Source organism: Larus michahellis, unplaced genomic scaffold, assembly GCF_964199755.1.
Source record: "Larus michahellis unplaced genomic scaffold, bLarMic1.1 SCAFFOLD_541, whole genome shotgun sequence".
In the NCBI taxonomy this organism is placed as follows: Eukaryota; Metazoa; Chordata; class Aves; order Charadriiformes; family Laridae; genus Larus; species Larus michahellis.
The window spans coordinates 4970-22744 of NW_027435936.1; the positions used below are offsets into that span (position 1 = coordinate 4970).

At 67.4% G+C, this 17775-nt stretch overlaps 1 long non-coding RNA gene across 1 annotated transcript; it reads left to right on the forward strand.

The window, feature by feature from the left end:
• The first annotated feature begins 5185 nt into the window (after nt 1-5185).
• Nucleotides 5186-17769, forward strand: LOC141736783 (uncharacterized). Its single transcript, XR_012585061.1, has 3 exons — nt 5186-5300; nt 8104-8160; nt 17248-17769. It is a non-coding gene; the product is annotated as an uncharacterized LOC141736783 (long non-coding RNA).
• The last annotated feature ends 6 nt before the right edge of the window (nt 17770-17775 follow it).

Genomic DNA, 17775 nt, shown 5'->3' on the forward strand with positions numbered 1-17775 from the left:
GTGCCATCCCAGTGACTCCCAGTGACGTCCCAGTATGTCCCAGTGCAGTCCCAGTGTCACCCAGTGATAGCCCAGTGCCACTCAGTGCCTCCCAGTTCATCCCAGTATGTCCCAGTGACATCCCAGTGACATCCCAGTATGTTCCAGTGGCTCCCGGTGGCTCCCAGCGTCACCCAGTGCCTCCCAGTTCACCCCAGCGCCCACCCGCCCGGAGGGGGGGGGAACCCAGGATCCGGGTAAAGCCCCGCCCCCGGTGGGCGTGGCCCCGCCCTGCGCACGTGCCTGGGGGCGGGGGTTCGGTGGAGCCACGCCCCCTCCTCCTCCCTGCGCTCTCATTGGCTGGTGCAAACCCCCCTCCGGAGGGGCTGCTGTGATTGGGTGGTGCTGGGTGTCCCGCCCACCAGTGACTCCCAGTGACTCCCAGTGACTCCCAGTAACATCCCAGTGACTCCCAGTGACTCCCAGTGCCACCCAGTAACATCCCAGTGACTCCCAGTAACATCCCAGTGCGTCCCAGTGACTCCCAGTGCCACCCAGTAACATCCCAGTGCTGTCCCAGTCCCATCCCTGTCTTGTTGCCAGTCCCATCCCAGTTCCACCCCAGTCCCGTCCCGGTCCCGTCCCAGTTCCGTCCCAGTCCCGTCCCAGTCCCATCCCAGTTCCACCCCAGTCCTGTCCCGGTCCCGTCCCAGTTCCGTCCCAGTCCCGCTCCAGTCCCATCCCAGTCACGTCCCAGTCCCATCCCAGTCCCGTGCCAGTCCCATCCCAGTCCCGTCCCAGTCCTGCTCCAGTCCCATCCCAGTCCCGTCCCGGTGCCGCCCCAGTCCCATCCCAGTTCCACCCCAGTCCCGTCCCAGTCCTGGTCCAGTCCCATCCCAGTCCCGTCCCGGTGCTGTCCCAGTCCTGCTCCAGTCCCGTCCCAGTCCCATCCCAGTTCCACCCCAGTCCCGTCCCAGTTCCGTCCCAGTCCCGCTCCAGTCCCATCCCAGTCCCATCCCAGTTCCATCCCAGTCCCGTCCCAGTCCTGGTCCAGTCCCATCCCAGTCCCGTCCCGGTGCCGTCCCAGTCCTGCTCCAGTCCCGTCCCAGTCCCATCCCAGTTCCACCCCAGTCCCGTCCCAGTCCCGTCCCAGTCCCATCCCAGTCCCGTCCCAGTCCCGCCCCGGTCCCGTCCCAGTCTCATCCCAGTCCCGTCCCAGTCTCATCCCAGTCCCGTCCCGGTCCCATCCCAGTCCCGTCCCAGTCCCGCCCCGGTCCCGTCCCAGTCTCATCCCAGTCCCGTCCCAGTTCCGTCCCAGTCCCATCCCGGTCCCGTCCCGGTCCCGTCCCAGTCCCGTCCCAGTCCCGCTCCAGTCCCGCTCCAGTCCCATCCCAGTCCCGTCCCAGTCCCGCCCCGGTCCCGTCCCAGTCTCATCCCAGTCCCGTCCCAGTTCCGTCCCAGTCCCATCCCGGTCCCGTCCCGGTCCCGTCCCAGTCCTGCTCCAGTCCCGTCCCAGTCCCAGTCCCGTCCCAGTCCCGTCCCAGTCCCGTCCCAGTCCCGCCCGGTCCCGTCCCAGTCCTGCTCCAGTCCCGTCCCAGTCCCAGTCCCGTCCCAGTCCCGTCCCAGTCCCGCCCGGTCCCGTCCCGCCGCTGTGCCGTGCCCCTCCCCGCTGTGGGCGTGGCTTCCCGGGGGCGGTGGGTGGGCGGGAGCGTGGGCGGAGCCTGAGGCGGAGGGCGGGGCCGCGGGGGGGGCGGGGCGTGACAGTTGGGCGGGGCCTCCCCGCGGTGGGCGGGGCGAGGGGCGCGGGGCGGGGCGCGGGGCGGGGCGCGGGGCGGGCGGGGCGCGCGGCGCTGGGTCCTTTGTTTGAGCGGAGGCCGGAGGCAGCGGAGCCGCCAGCGCCGGGGCCGGGGCCGGGCCGGGACCCGCCGCCCACCCCCCTCCCCCCCCACCACCCCCTCCCCCCCCCCCCCCAGCCCGCCTTCAACCCCGCCGCCCCCCGACCAGGTACCGGCGTGGGGGGAGACACCGGGGCGGCACGGTGTGTGTGTGGGGGGGGACACCGGGGCGGGGACACACAGACACACACACACCGGGCCGGGGGGTGGCGGGGCCGAGGCCTGGATCCCGGCGGGGGCAGGGGGGGGTTGAGGGGAGGTGGGGGGCGGCGAAAGCTGAGGTAAAAGGGGGGGGTCCGAGCCCGCTGAGGGGGTCTGGGGGGATGACCCCCCCCTCGGAGGGGGTTTGAGGGGTCCTGGGCTGAGGTAAAAGGGGGGGGCCCGATCCTGCTGAGGGCCGGGCTGGGGGGGGGGGGGGGGGCAAGGGGACTGAGGTAAAAGGGGGGGGCCCTGACCCAGCTGGGGGGATTTGGGGGGGGTGGGGGGGTGACCTCCCTCCCCCCCCCCCGAGGTGAATTTGAGGGGTTCTGGGCTGAGGGGAAGGGGGGGCCCGATCCCCGCTGGGGGGGGGGGGAGCAAAGCTGAGGTAAATTGGGGGGGGGGGGGCGCTGAGGGAAATGGTCGGGGGGGGGGGGGAGTCGCGGCCTTTCTGAGGTAAAAGGGGGGGGGAGGGGGGTCCGAGCCCGCTGAGGGGGTTTGTGGGGGTGACACACACACCCCACACCCCCCCCCCACTCCGGAGGGGAATCGGGGGGGTCCTGGGCTGAGGTAAAGGGGGGGGGGGCCCGATGCCGCGAGGTGAATGGTGTGTGTGTGGGGGGGGCCTGAGGTAAATGGGGGGGGGTCTGGGCCTTTCTGAGGTAAAAGGGGGGGGCCCTGACCCAGCTGGGGGGGTTTGGGGGGGTGACACCCCCACCCCCCCGCCTTGAGGTGAATTGGGGGGGTCCTGGGGTGAGGGGGAGGGGGGGCCCGATCCCGCTGAGGGGATTTAAGGGGCGGGGGGGGGGGGGGGGGCAAAAGTGAGGGAAATTTGAGGGGGTGTCTGACCCCCTTGAGGTCAAGTGGGGGGGGCTCAGGCTGAGGGAAAGGGGGGGGGGGGTCCGGCCTTAGTTGGGGTTAATTATGGGGGGGGGGCTCTGGGCTGAGGTTAATTATGGGGGGGGGGTCTGGGCTCAGGTAAATGGGGGTCCCTGACCCCCCCCTCCGAGATGAATGGGGGGGGGGTCATCTGGGGTGAAGTAAAGGACTGGGGTAAATGGGGGGGGTATTAAAAGGGGGGGGTTAAGTGGGGGGGGCTCTGGGTGAGGTGAATTGGGGGGGGGGGGGTCGTCCAGTCCAAAATTGGGGGGGGGGGGGGGGGGGCGCTCCTGGCTGCCATTTTGGGGGAGGGGGGGGGGGCAGACAGGGACCCCCCCGTGCTGCCCTTTGGGGGGGGGTGTTGTATCTGAGGGGGGGGGGTGTCACACATTTGGGGACCCCTTGAGCCCTTCTAGCCCCCCCAAATCCCTGTTTTTCACCCCAAATTGGGGGGGGGGGGGCGGCTCCAACACACCTGGGTCTTAAAGGGACAGCACAGTTTGGGGGGGGGGGGGGCAACCACCTAACGTGACACCCCCTCCTCGCCCCCCCCCCCCCCCCGTGCCTCAGTTTCCCCTCCTGGGGAGGTGCCCCCCCTTTTTGGGGCCCCCCAAATCCGGGGGGGGGGGGGGGGGAGCAGCCAGTGAGGGTCCTCTGTGGAGACCCCCCCCCCATCCCTATTGCCCCCCCCCCCTTTTCCATGGGGGGGGCACAGACAGGGTTTGGGGGGGCTCTGAGGTTTGGGGGGGGGTCAGGAGGTCAAGGTTTGGGGGGCGCTGGGTGGGGGGGGCCTGTGTCGGATTTGGGGGTGTCGGGGGGGGTCTTGGGGGGGGGCTGAGGGAGATTTGGGGGTGTCAGGAGGGCGGGGGGGGCTGGGGGGACCTGGGGGGGTTTAGAGGTGTCTGGGGGGGGCATTGGGGGTGTCTGGGGGGGTTTGGGGGTGTCAGGGTGTCTGGGGGGGGCATTGGGGGGTGTCTGGGGGGGGTTTGGGGGTGTCAGGGCGTCTGGGGGGGCATTGGGGGCGTCTGGGAGGGTTTTGGGGGTGTCAGGGCGTCTGGGGGGGCATTGGGGGTGTCTGGGGGGGCATTGGGGGCGTCTGGGGGGGTTTTGGGGGTGTCAGGGTGTCTGGGGGGGGCATTGGGGGTGTCTGGGGGGGGTTTTGGGGGTGTCAGAGAGTCTGGGGGGGGCATGGGGGGTGTCTGGGGGGGGTTTGGGGGTGTCTGGGTGTCTGGGGGGGACATTGGGGGTGTCTGGGGGGGGCATGGGGGGTGTCTGGGGGGGTTTTGGGGGTGTCAGGGCGTCTGGGGGGGGCATTGGGGGTGTCTGGGGGGGTTTTGGGGGTGTCAGGGCGTCTGGGGGGGGCATTGGGGGTGTCTGGGGGGGGTTTGGGGGTGTCAGGGTGTCTGGGGGGGCATTGGGGGTGTCTGGGGGGGGTTTGGGGGTGTCAGGGCCTCTGGGGGGGCATTGGGGGTGTCTGGGGGGGGTTTTGGGGGTGTCAGAGAGTCTGGGGGAGGCATTGGGGGTGTCTGGGGGGGGTTTGGGGGTGTCAGGGTGTCTGGGGGGGGCATTGGGGGTGTCTGGGGGGGGTTTGGGGGTGTCAGGGCATCTGGGGGGGGCATTGGGGGTGTCTGGGGGGGGCATTGGGGGTGTCAGGGCGTCTGGGGGGGCATTGGGGGTGTCTGGGGGGGTTTGGGGGTGTCAGGGTGTCTGGGGGGGGCATTGGGGGTGTCTGGGGGGGTTTGGGGGTGTCAGGGTGTCTGTGGGGGGGGCATTGGGGTGGGTCAGGGTGGCTGGGGGTGGGGGTTGAGGGTCTCAGGGAGGATTTGGGGGGGGCTGGGAGGGGCTGTGGTTTGGGGGGGGGGGGTGTCCCCTCCGAGTGGGTGACACTTTTTGGGGGGGGGGGGACGATAGCACACAGCACAGTAAAGGGGGGGGAGTCTGTCCCTCTTCTCCCCCCCCCCCCGGGGTGCAGCGAGTTCGCAAGGGCTCAGCCCCCACCTTTTACCCCCCCCCCCCCCCCCCCCCCGGGGGGCTGTTTCATCACTGGCTCTTGCGTCAGCCCCGGACGCCTGGGTTCCCCGGGGGGGGGGGGGGCACCCGAATGCCTGGGTCCATGTCGTGTGTGTGTGTCCCCCCCCCGCCCCCCCCCCTCCCCGCCGGGGCCGACCCGGGTGCCCCGGGCTGGGCTGGGTGCGGCGGCCTGATAAGGCGGGTGTGGGAGCACTGGGAGGGCAGGGACCGGCTGTACTGGGAGCACTGGGGGTGGGGAGCGGCGGGGGAAGGTTCCACTGGGAGCCCAGGGTGCTGTCCCAGGGCTGTACTGGGAGTACTGGGAGCTGGGGGCGTCAGGTAAGGGCCATACTGGGAGTACTGGGAGCTGGGGGCGCCAGGTGAGGGCCATACTGGGAGTGCTGGGAGCCCAGGGTGCCGTCTGAGGGCTATACTGGGAGCACTGGGAGTACTGGGAGCTCCAGGTAAGGGCCATACTGGGAGTACTGGGAGCCCAGGGTGCCATCTGAGAGCTATACTGGGAGTATTGGGAGCTGGGGGCGCCAGGTGAGGGCCATACTGGGAGTGCTGGGAGCCCAGGGTGCCGTCTGAGGGCTATACTGGGAGCACTGGGTGTACTGGGAGTACTGGGAGCTCCAGGTAAGGGCCATACTGGGAGTACTGGGAGCCCAGGGTGCCATCTGAGAGCTATACTGGGAGTACTGGGAGCTGGGGGCGCCAGGTGAGGGCCATAGTGGGAGTACTGGGAGCCCAGAGTACCACCTGTGAGAGCTATACTGGGTGTACTGGGAGTACTGGGAGCTCCAGGTAAGGGCTATACTGGGAGCCCAGGGTGCCATCTGAGAGTTATACTGGGTGTACTGGGAGTACTGGGAGCTGGGAGTGCCAGGTAAGGGCTATACTGGGCATACTGGGAGCCCAGGGTGCCATCTAAGAGCCATACTGGGAGTACTGGGAGGTGAGGGTGCTAGAGAAGGGCTATACTGGGAGGTGGGAGCGCAGTGTGAGAACTGTACTGGGAGCTGGCGTTGCTACGTAATGGTTGTACTGGGAGCACCGGGTACGGGCTATACTGGGAGTGCTGGGAGCTGGCATTGCCGTGTGAAAGCGATACTGGGAGGCGGGAGTGCAGCGTAAGGGCTGTACTGGGAGTACTGGGAGCGCCGCGTAGGAGCTGTACTGGGAGCTGGGAATACGGGGAGCGCTGTGTAGTGGGTGTACTGGGAGTACTGGGAGCGCGGAGTGCAATGTAAGAGCTGTACTGGGAGTACTGGGAGCTGGCATTGCCATGTACTGGGAGGCAGGAAGGCAGTATAAAGGCCATACTGGGAGCACTGGGAGCTGGGGTTTCCATTGAAGGGCTATACTGGGAGCTGGGGGTGCTGTGTAAGGGCTGTACTGGGAGTACTGGGAGCTGGGGGTGCTGTGTAAGGGCTGTACTGGGAGTACTGGGAGCCAGGAGTGACATGTAAGGGCTGTACTGGGAGCTGGGGGTGCTGTGTAAGGGCTGTACTGGGAGTACTGGGAGCTGGCAGTGCCGTGTAAGGCCTGTACTGGGAGTACTGGGAGCCAGGAGTGGCATCTGGGAGCTGTACTGGGAGTACTGGGAGGCAGGAGTGCCATGTAAAGGCTGTACTGGGAGTACTGGGAGCCAGGAGTGGCATGTAAGGGCTGTACTGGGAGCACTGGGAGCTGGCAGTGCTGTGTAAGGGCTGTACTGGGAGTACTGGGAGCCAGGAGTGCCGGGTAAGGCCTGTACTGGGAGTACTGGGAGCCAGGAGTAGCATCTAAGAGCTGTACTGGGAGTACTGGGAGCTGGGGGTGCTCTGTAAGGGCTGTACTGGGAGTACTGGGAGCTGGGGGCACCATGTAAAGGCTGTACTGGGAGTACTGGGAGCCAGGAGTGGCATCTGGGAGCTGTACTGGGAGGCGGGAGTGCCGAGTAAGGACTGTACTGGGAGTACTGGGAGCCCAGGGTACCGTGTAGGAGCTATACTGGGAGTACTGGGAACCGGGAACAGCAGGTAATGGTTGTACTGGGAGCTAGGAGTGGCCATACTGGGAGTACTGGGAGTTAGAGATGGTAACTAATGGTCTTACTGGGAACGGGGAGCCACCCCTGGGGGGGATACTGGGAGCACTGGGAGTGGGAGTGGGGGGGGGGGGGTATGATGTGTACTGGGAGCACTGTGTGAAGGCTGTACTGGTTGTACTGGGAATGGCGGGTCATACTGGGAGCTGGGAGTGACGGTTACTGGTGCTACTGGGAGCATGGGGAGCGGGAACGACCAGTATCGGCTGTACTGGGAGTACTGGGAGCCGGGAAGGGCAAGTAACGGCCTTACTGGGGGCAGGGAGTGACCGCTACTGGTTATACTGGGAGTACTGGGAGTGACAGGTGCCGGTATACTGGGAATACTGGGGCCCAGTAATGGTCTTACTGGGAGCTACTGGGTATACTGGGAAAGGGGAGCCAGGGTGGAGAGGGGTTACTGGGAGCGGAGAGGGAGAGGCACTGGGGGAACTGGGTGTACTGGGAGTGAGGGGTAGTGGGTATACTGGGAGGACTGGGAGGGACTGGCGTTGGCTGTACTGGGAGCTGGGAGGAGCGGGTACTGGTCATACTGGGAGGACTGGGAGCGTGAGCGACAGCTAACGGTTATACTGGGAGCTGGGACTGGTCATACTGGGGGTACTGGGAGGGGAAATGACTGGCAGGTCCTGGTCATACTGGGAGCAGGAGTGACAGGTACTGGTTGTACTGGGAACGTGAGCGACAGCTCCTGGCTGTACCGGGAGCTGGGAGTGGCCGTACTGGTCATACTGGGAGGGTGAGTGACAGGTACTGGGAGCACTGGGAATGGAAGTGGCGGGTGAGGGTCGTACTGGGAGGCGTGAGTGCCCGTGCTGGTCATACTGGGAGTACTGGGAGGGTGAGCGACAGCGACTGGTCGCACTGGGCGGGCGAGCGACAGGTACTGGTTATACTGGGAGCGCCGGTACTGGTCATACTGGGCTCAGCACCCCCCGGTTCATACTGGGCTCTGGCTCCACCGGTCCCAGTACGGGACTGGGAAGGGGGGGGGGCGTTCCCAGTGCCTCCCAGTGCCTCCCAGTAACGGTGTCTCCCCCCCCCCCCCAGGTCCAGGCCATGGCTGGCGCGTAGCCCCTCCCCCGCCCGGCGCCACCCGCTGAACACGTGAGTTGTCCCCTCCCCCGTCACGCCCCGACACGCGTGTCCCCGCGCACACGCGTGTGCTGATGACGTCGCCCGTGCGGGGGAGGGGCTGCGCCGGGCACCGCACACATGGGGGGGGGCGGGGCAGAGGCGCACACGCGACATCACGCGTGTTCGTGCGTGTGTAGGGGCGGGGCAGAGGCGCACACACGGGGTCACGCGTGCCCGTGTGTGTGTAGGGGCGGGGCAGAGGCGCACGCGTGAGGTCACATGTGTCCGTGCGTGTGTAGGGGCGGGGCAGAGGCGCACACGTGAGGTCACGCGTGTCTGTGCGTGTGTAGGGGCGGGGCAGAGGCGCACACGTGAGGTCACGCGTGTCCGTGTGTGTGTAGGGGCGGGGCAGAGGCGCACACGTGAGGTCACGTGTGTCCATGCGTGTGTAGGGGCGGGGCAGAGGCGCACACGTGGGGTCACGCGTGTTCGTGCGCGTGTAGGGGCGGGGCAGAGGCGCACACGTGAGGTCACACGTGTTCGTGCGCGTGTAGGGGCGGGGCAGAGGCGCACATGCGAGGTCACGCGTGTCCGTGTGTGTGTAGGGGCGGGGCAGAGGCACGCACGCGAGGTCACGCGTGTCCGTGTGTGTGTAGGGGCGGGGCAGAGGCGCGCACACGAGGTCAAGCGTGTTCATGTGTGCGCGTGCGTGTGTAGGAGTCAGTACAGAGGTGCACATGCGGGGTCACGCGTGTTCAGGTGCGCACACGCGTGTGTAGGAGTCGGTACAGAGGTGCACACGTGAGGTCACGTGTGTACATGTACGCACACACGTGTGTAGGGTGGTGCAGAGGCGCACACGTGAGGTCACGCGTGTTTGTGTGTGTAGGGGACGGTTCAGGGCCGCACACGCGGGGTCACGTGTGTTTGTGTGTGCACACACATGTGTAGGGGCGGTGCAGAGGCGCACACACGGGGTCACGCGTGTTTATGTGCACACAAGTGTGTAGGGGTCGGTACGGACCCACATGTGTGGGGTCACGCGTGTTCGTGTGTGCGCACGCGTGTGTAGGTGGCGGTACAGAGGCGCACACGCGGGGTCACGTGTGTTCGTGTGTGCGCACGCGTGTGTAGGGGCTGGTAGAGGCACACACGTGAGGTCACGCGTCTTCAGAGGTGCCCACGTGTGTACGGCAGGCTCTGGCGTGGTGTGTACACGCGTGTAGCGCCACACATTACAACACGCACACGGATGTGCCCGTGTGCACACGCCAGGGGGCACACGCCCGGAAGCGGGTGTTATACCGCGTGTGCTTGCGCCTGTGCACGCGTGTCAGGGCGTGCACACGTGTCACGACGGGCGCGGCGTTACCTGCGTGTTAACACACCTGCGGGACGCAGTCGCATGCGTGTTACTGACGCCTGGCAGCGTTACACGCGTGTTACGTACTGGGGACACAGTCACAGGCATGTCACGCACATACAAGAAACAGTTACACGCATGTTACACGCGTCTGTCAGCGTTACATGCGTGTTACGTGTACAGGACACGGTGACATGTGTGTTACACCCCCAGGGGACACAGTTCCACAAGTGTTACACGCGTCTGTCAGCGTTACATGCGTGTTACTTGTACAGGACATGGTGGCATGTGTGTTACACCCCCAGAGGACACAGTTCCGTGTGTGTCACACTTGTCTGTCAGCGTCACACGCGTGTTACGTGTACGGGACACGGTGAGACGTGTGTTACACCCCCAGGGAACACAGTTCCACACGTCTGTCGGCGTTACACACGTGTTACATGTACAGGACACGGTGACACGTGTGTTACACCCCCAGGGAACACAGTTCCACATGTCTATCGGTGTCACACGCATGTTACGTGTACAGGACACAGTGACACGTGTGTTACACCCCCAGAGGACACAGTTACACACGTGTTACATGTGTCTGTTGGTGTCATACGCGTGTTACGTGTACAGGACACAGTGACACGTGTGTTACACCCCCAGAGGACACAGTTCCACGCATGTTACACATGTCTGTCAGCATCACACGCGTGTTACATGTACGGGACACGGTGAGACGTGTGTTACACCCCCAGGGAACACAGTTCCATGCATCTGTCGGCGTTACACGCGTGTTACATGTACGGGACACGGTGAGACGTGTGTTACACCCCCAGGGGACACAGTTCCACACGTGTTACATCATCTGTCGGCATTACACGCGTGTTACGTGTACAGGACACGGTGACACGTGTGTTACACCCCCAGGGGACACAGTTCCATGCATGTTACACATGTCTGTCAGCATAACACGTGTGTTACATGTACGGGACACGGTGAGACGTGTGTTACACCCCCAGGGAACACAGTTCCATGCATCTGTCGGCGTTACACGCGTGTTACATGTACAGGACACGGTGAGACGTGTGTTACACCCCCAGGGGACACAGTTCCACACGTGTTACATCATCTGTCGGCATTACACGCGTGTTATGTGTAGAGGACACGGTGACACGTGTGTTACACCCCCAGGGGACACAGTTACACACGTGTTACATGTGTCTGTCGGTGTCACACGCGTGTTACGTGTACAGGACACGGTGACATGTGTGTTACACCCCCAGGGCACACAGTTCCACGTGTCTGTCAGTGTCACACGCGTGTTACGTGTACGGGACACGGTGACACGTGTGTTACACCCCAGAGGACACAGTTCCATGCGTGTTACACATGTCTGTCGGTGTCACACGCGTGTCACGTGTGCGCGGCGGTTCCCGGGGCCGCGTGTCACCCTGCGGGGGGTCGCGTGCGGTGGCGCGGGGTCACACGCGTGTCCGGCTGCGTGGTCCGTGTCACCTGCGGGGTTGGGGCTGTCACCCCGCCTGTCCCCGCGTCACCCCGTGTCACCCCGTGTCCTCACGTGCCCCCGATGTCCCCGTGTCCCCCGTGCCCCCCGTGTCCTCACGTGTCCCCGTGTCACCCCCCGTGTCCTCCGTCCGTGCCCGCGTCCCCACGTCCCCGTGTCCTCCCCGTGTGTCCCCATGTCCCCCTGTGTCCCCGTCCCCTCCCCGTGTCCCCACGTGTCCCTGTGTCCCCACGTCCCCCAGTGTCCCCACGTGTCCCCGTCCCCTCCCCGTGTCCCCACATGTCCCCGTACGTGTCCCCATGTCTTCACGTGTCCCCCTGTGACCCCATGTGTCCCCATGTCCCTACACGTGTCCATGTCCCCACGTGTCCCCGTGTCCCCCCGTGTCCCCTTACCCCCCCGTGTCCTCATGTCCCCACGTGTCCCCATGTCCCTGTGTCCCCATGTCCCCCCGTGTCCCCATGTCCCCACACGTGTCCATGTCCCTGTGTCCCCATGTCCCCACGTGTGTCTGTGTCTCCGTGTCCCCATGTGTCCCCATGTCCCCACACGTGTCCATGTCCCCACACGTGTCCATGTCCCCACGTGTGTCCGTGTCCCCGTGTGTCCCCTTATCCTCTCCGTGTCCCCATGTCCCCACATGTTTCCGTGTCCCCATGTCCTCCCTTACCCTCCCCATGTCCCCACACGTGTCCATGTCCCCACGTGTCCCCGTGTCCCCGTGTGTCCCCTTACCCTCTCCGTGTCCCCGTGTCCCCACATATGTCCGTGTCCCCATGTCCCCATGCATGTCCGTGTCCCCGTGTCCCCATGTCCTCCCTTACCCTCCCCATGTCCCCACGTGTCCCCACATCCCTGTGTGTCCCCCAGTGTCCCCATTCCCTCCCCGTGTCCCCGCGTGTGTCCCTGTCCCCGTGTCCCCATGTGTCCCCGTACCCTCCCCGTGTCCCCATGTCCCCACGTGTGTCCATGTCCCCACGTGCCCCCATGTCCCCGTGTCCCCGTGTCCTCATGTGTCCCCGTACCCTCCCCGTGTCCCCATGTCCCCACACGTGTCCGTGTCCCCATGTGCCCCCATGTCCCCGTGTCCCCATGTGTCCCCTTACCCTCCTCGTGTCCCCCTGTGTCCCCCGGTGTCCCCATGTCCCCACACGTGTCCGTGTCCCCATGTGTCCCCTTACCCTCCTCGTGTCCCCCTGTGTCCCCCGGTGTCCCCATGTCCCCACGTGTCCCCACGTCCCCGTGTGTCCTCCCTGTGTCCCCACCTCTCCCTGCGTGACCGTGTCCCTTTGGTGTCCCCATGTCCCCATGGGTGTCCCCACGTGTCCATGTCCTCATGTCCCCACATGTGTCCGTGTCCCCGTGCCCCCACGTGTCCCCATGTCCCCTCCCTTTGTCCCCACGTGTCCCCATGTCCCCACGCGTCCCCATGTCCCCACGCGTCCCTGTCCCCGTGTCCCTGTCCCCGTGGGCCCTCCCTGTGTGTCCCTGTCCCTGCGTGTCCCCACGTGTCCCCGCGTGTCCCCACGTGTTGTCCCTGTCCCCGCGTGTCCCCACATGCCCTCTCTGTGTCCCCACGTGTCCCCGCGTGTCCCCACACGTGTCCCTGTCCCCGCGTGTCCCCACGTGCCCTCTCTGTGTCCCCACGTGTCCCCGCGTGTCCCCACGCATGTCCCTGTCCCCGCGTGTCCCTGTCCCCGCGTGTCCCCACATGCCCTCTCTGTGTCCCCACGTGTCCCCGCGTGTCCCCACGCGTGTCCCTGTCCCCGCGTGTCCCCACATGCCCTCTCTGTGTCCCCACGTGTCCCCACGTGTCCCCACGTGTGTCCCTGTCCCCGCGTGTCCCCACATGCCCTGTGTCCCCGCGTGTCCCCACGTGCCCTCCCTGTCCCCATGTGTCCCCGTGTGTCCCCGTGTCCCCTCCCTGTGTGTCCGTGTCCCCCGTGTCCCCATGCCCTCCCCGTGTCCCCCCGTGTCCCCCTGTGTCCCCCCGTCCCCGTGTCCCCCCCTGTGTGTCCCCCCGTGCCCTCCCTGTCCCCACACGTGTCCGTGTCCCCCCTGCGTCTCCGTGTCCCCCCCGTGACCTCCCCGTGTCCCCACGTGTCCCCGTGTCCCCTCTCGGTGTCCCCAGACGTGTCTGTGCCCCCCTGTGTCCTCGTGTCCCCACACGTGTCCCCACGTCTGTCCCCACGCACGTCTGTGTCCCCGTGCCCCCCCGTGTCCCCAAGTGCCCTCCCTGTGTCTGTGTGTCCCCGTGTCCCCTCCCCGTGTCCCCACGCGTGTCCGTGCCCCCCCGTGTCCCCAAGTGCCCTCCCCGTGTCCCCGTGTCCCCTCTCTGTGTCCCCATGTCCCCATGCCCCCCCGTGTCCCCAAGTGCCCTCCCTGTGTCTGTGTGTCCCCGTGTCCTCACGCGTGTTCCCGTGTCCCCGTGTCCCCTCCCTGTGTCCCCGTGTCCCCACACGTGTCCGTGCCCCCCTTTGTCCCCAAGTGCCCTCCCCGTGTCCCCATGTCCCCTCTCTGTGTCCCCGTGTCCCCACATGTCCCCAAGTGCCCTCCCAGTGTCTGTGTGTCCCTGTGTCCCCACGTGTGTCCCCGTGTCCCCTCTCTGTGTCCCCGTGTCCCCCGTGTCCCCGTGTCCCCTCCCCGTGTCCCCGTGTCCCCACGCGTGTCCGTGCCCCCCCGTGTCCCCAAGTGCCCTCCCCATGTCCCCGTGTCCCCTCTCTGTGTCCCCGTGTCCCCACATGTCCCCAAGTGCCCTCCCCGTGTCCCCACGTGTGTCCCCGTGTCCCCACGCGTGTCCCCAAGTGCCCTCCCAGTGTCTGTGTGTCCCCGTGTCCCCACGTGTGTCCCCGTGTCCCCGTGTCCCCTCTCTGTGTCCCCGTGTCCCCTGTGTCCCTGTGTCCCCTCCCTGTGTCCCTGCGTCCCCACGCGTGTCCGTGCCCCCCCGTGTCCCCAAGTGCCCTCCCCGTGTCCCCGTGTCCCCAAGTGCCCTCCCCGTGTCCCCACATCCCCCCGTGTCCCTGCGTGTCCCTGTCCCCCGTGCGCTGCCCTGTCCCCACGCGTGTCCCCACTGTGACCCCCCCCGTGTGCCACCTCCCTGTGTCCCCCCCCCAGTGTCCCCTGTCCCCCCCCAGTGGCCCCCGTCCCCCCTCTGTCCCTTGTGTGTCCCCCCATGTCCCCTCCCCCCCATGGCCCCCGTGTCCCCCCCATCCCCTGTCCCTGTCCCCCCCCGTGTCCCCTCCCCCCCCGTGACCCCCTCCCGTCCCCTGCCCCCCCCATCCCCTCCCCCCCATGTCCCCCGTGTCCCCCCCCGTCCCCCTCCATGCCCCTTCCCCCCCCCATGTGTCCCCCCCCACCACGTCCCCCGTGTCCCCCCCCGTTGTCCCCGGTCCCTGTCGTGTTCCCCCCCCCCCCCGGTGTCCCCTCCCCCCCCATGTTGTCCCCTCTCCCCCCCGTCCCCCCCCCGCTGCCCCCCCCCCCCATCGACGTCGTCGCGTGTGTGTCTTCCCCCCCCCCGTCCCCCCCCCCCGTCCCCGCGGTGTCCCCGGCGGGGGGTGACGTCACGGGGGGGCGGGGGCGGGGGGGTGACGCGGGGGGTGACGGGGACACGGGGCCGCCCCACGCGGGGGCTCCGGCGGCGGCAGCCGGCGCCACGCGGCCACGGGCGACACGCGGGGCCGGAGCGGGGCCGGTGAGCGGGGGGGGCGCGGGGGGGGGTCGCGTGTGTGGGGACACGGGGGGGACACGGGGGGGGACACGCTGGGACACGCGTGGGGGGGACGTGGGGGGCGTCGCGTGTGTGGGGACACGGGGGGACACGCGTGGGGGGGACACGGGGGGGGTGTCGTGTGTTTGGGGACATGGGGGGACACGGGGGGGGACACGCTGGGACACGCGTGGGGGGGACGTGGGGGGGGTCGCCTGTGTGGGGACACGCTGGGACACGCGTGGGGGGGACACGGGGGGGGGTCGTGTGTTTGGGGACATGGGGGGACACGGGGGGGGACACGCTGGGACACGCGTGGGGGGGACGTGGGGGGGGTCGCCTGTGTGGGGACACGGGGGGACACGGGAGGGGGACACGGGGGGGGTCGTGTATTTGGGGACATGGGGGGACACGGGGGGGGACACGCTGGGACACGCGTGGGGGGGGTCGTGTGTGGGGGACACAGGGGGGGCGGACACGGGGGAGGGACACGGGGGGGTCGTGTGGGGGGGACACGGGGGGACACGCGTGGGGGGGACGTGGGGGGGGTCATGTGTTTGGGGACACGGGGGGACACGGGTGGGGGGGACACATGCAGGAGGGACACGCATGGGGGGTCACGCGTGGGGTTGTGGGTCACACGTGGGGTTGGGGGTCACACGTGTCATGGGTCACACGCGTGTCATTGTGGGTCACGCATGGGGTTGGGGGTCACACATGTGTTGTGGGTCACACGCGTGTCGTTGTGGGTCACGCATGGGGTTGGGGGTCACACACGTGTCATTGTGGGTCACGTGTGGGGTTGTGGGTCACGCGTGTCGTTGTGGGTCACGCGTGGGGTTGTGGGTCACGCGTGTCATGGGTCACACACGTGTCATTGTGGGTCACGTGTGGGGTTGTGGGTCATACATGTCATGGGTCACGCGTGTCGTGGGTCACACACGTGTCGTCGTGGGTCACACGTGTGGTGTTGTGGGTCACGCGTGTCATGGGTCACACGCGTGTCATTGTGGGTCACGCGTGGGGTTGTGGGTCACGCGTGTCATGGGTCACATGTGTGTCATTGTGGGTCACGCGTGGGGTTGTGGGTCACGCGTGTCATGGGTCACACGTGTCATTGTGGGTCACGCGTGGGGTTGTGGGTCACGCGTGTCATGGGTCACACGTGTGTCGTTGTGGGTCACGCCTGTGCTGTTGTGGGGCACACGCGTGTCGTTGTGGGTCACGCGTGTGCCACCGAGCCGGGGCAGCGGCGGCGTGTGGGGCCGGCCCCTCTGGCCGTGGGTCGCGTGTGGGGCTGACGCGTGTCACCATCACACGCGTGATGTCGGGGCGTGTCGTTGCGTGTTGTCGCGTGTCGCAGCCGCCGTGGGGCGCGTGATGATGTCACGGGGGGGGGGAGTGTCCCTTCAGTGTCTCCCTCCCTATGGGGCAGCCGTGGGGCAGCCATGGGGCGGCCATGGCAGCTATGGGGCAGCTGTGGGGTAGCTGTGCGGTGGCTATGGGGTAGCTATAGGGCAGATATGGGGCAGCTATGGGGCAGAGATGGGTTGGCCATGGGGCGGCTATGGGGTAGCTATGGGGTGGCCGTGGGGCAGATACGGGTTGGCCGTGGGGCAGAGATGCAGTGGCTATGGGGCAGCTATGAGGCGGCAGTGGGGCAGCCGTGGGGCAGATACGGGTTGGCCGTGGGGCAGAGATGCAGTGGCTATGGGGCAGCTATGGGGCAGCTGTGGGGCAGCCGTGGGGCAGGCGTGTATCGTGCCCCCCCGTCCCCCCCCTCCCCGCGGCCCCTTCCCGCTCCCCGTGGGCGCTGGGGGGTTTCCCTCGGCCGCCCCCGCCCCACGGCTGCCCCACGGCGGCGCGTCCCGCCCCCGCCCCACGTCACGGGACAGACCCAAAATTCCCCCAGCGGGGGCGGGGGCAGCCCCTGCCCCATAGCGGGGTGTCCTGCCCCCCAACCACCCCCCCAAGTGCCTCCTGCCCCACATCTGCCCCCCAAGTGCCTCCTGCCCCACGGCTGCCCCACAACCACTCCCCCAAGTGCCTCCTGCCCCACATCTTCCTCCCAACTGCCCCCCAAGTGCCTCCTGCCCCACATCTGCCCCCCAAGTGCCCCCTAAGTGCCTCCTGCCCCACATTTGCCCCGCGGCTACCCCACCCCAGTGCTTCCTGCCCCCTAACTGCCCTCAATGTGCCCCCCAAGTGCCCCCCTGCCCCACATCTTACCCCCGGCTGCCCCCCAAGTGCCTCCTCCTGCCCCGCATCTTACCCCCCGCTGCCCCCCAAGTGCCTCCTCCTGCCCCACATCTGCCCCCCAAGTGCTCCTCCCCCCCCCCCGGTGCCTCCTGCCCCACAGGGGGCGGGGCCCCACCCTCCTCCCTCCTCCCTCCTCCCTCCTCCTCCTCCCTCCTCCCTCCTCCCTCCTCCCTCCTCCCTCCTCCCTCCTCCCTCCTCCCTCCTCCCTCCTCCCTCCCTCTCCCCTCATTGGCCAGCAGCTGCCTAAGCCCCGCCTCCCCATTGGTCGCCCGGCAGGCTGCGCTAGAAGACGGATGGGAAAGATGATTGGCTGCCAGGCGAGGGGCGCCCTGTGATTGGCCGGATTCCGGGAGAGCGTCGCCCGATAGGTGAGGGGGCGGGGCCTCCTGTCCCGGCCCAAGCCCCGCCCACGTCGCGTGCGTCACACACCCCCCCAAGCCCCGCCCACTTCCGCCCGACGTCATTCCTGCTTCCCCTCCCTCCCTTCCCCTCCCCCCCGCGCCCGGGACCCGGCCCCACAACTGCCCCATGGCCGGCCCCACAACCACCCCCTGCCCCACAACTGCCCCACAACCACCCCCCTGCTCCATAACCTGCCCCCACAGCCACCCCCCTGCCCCATAACCCGCCCCGTTACTGCCCCACAACTGCCCATGGCCGCCCCATAACCACCCTGTACCCCATTACTGCCCCATAACCGCCCCATAACCATCTGCCTGCCCCATAGCCTGCCCTACAACCACCCCCCTGCCCCATAACCTGCCCCATAACTGACCCATAGCTGCCCATGGCCAACCCATAACC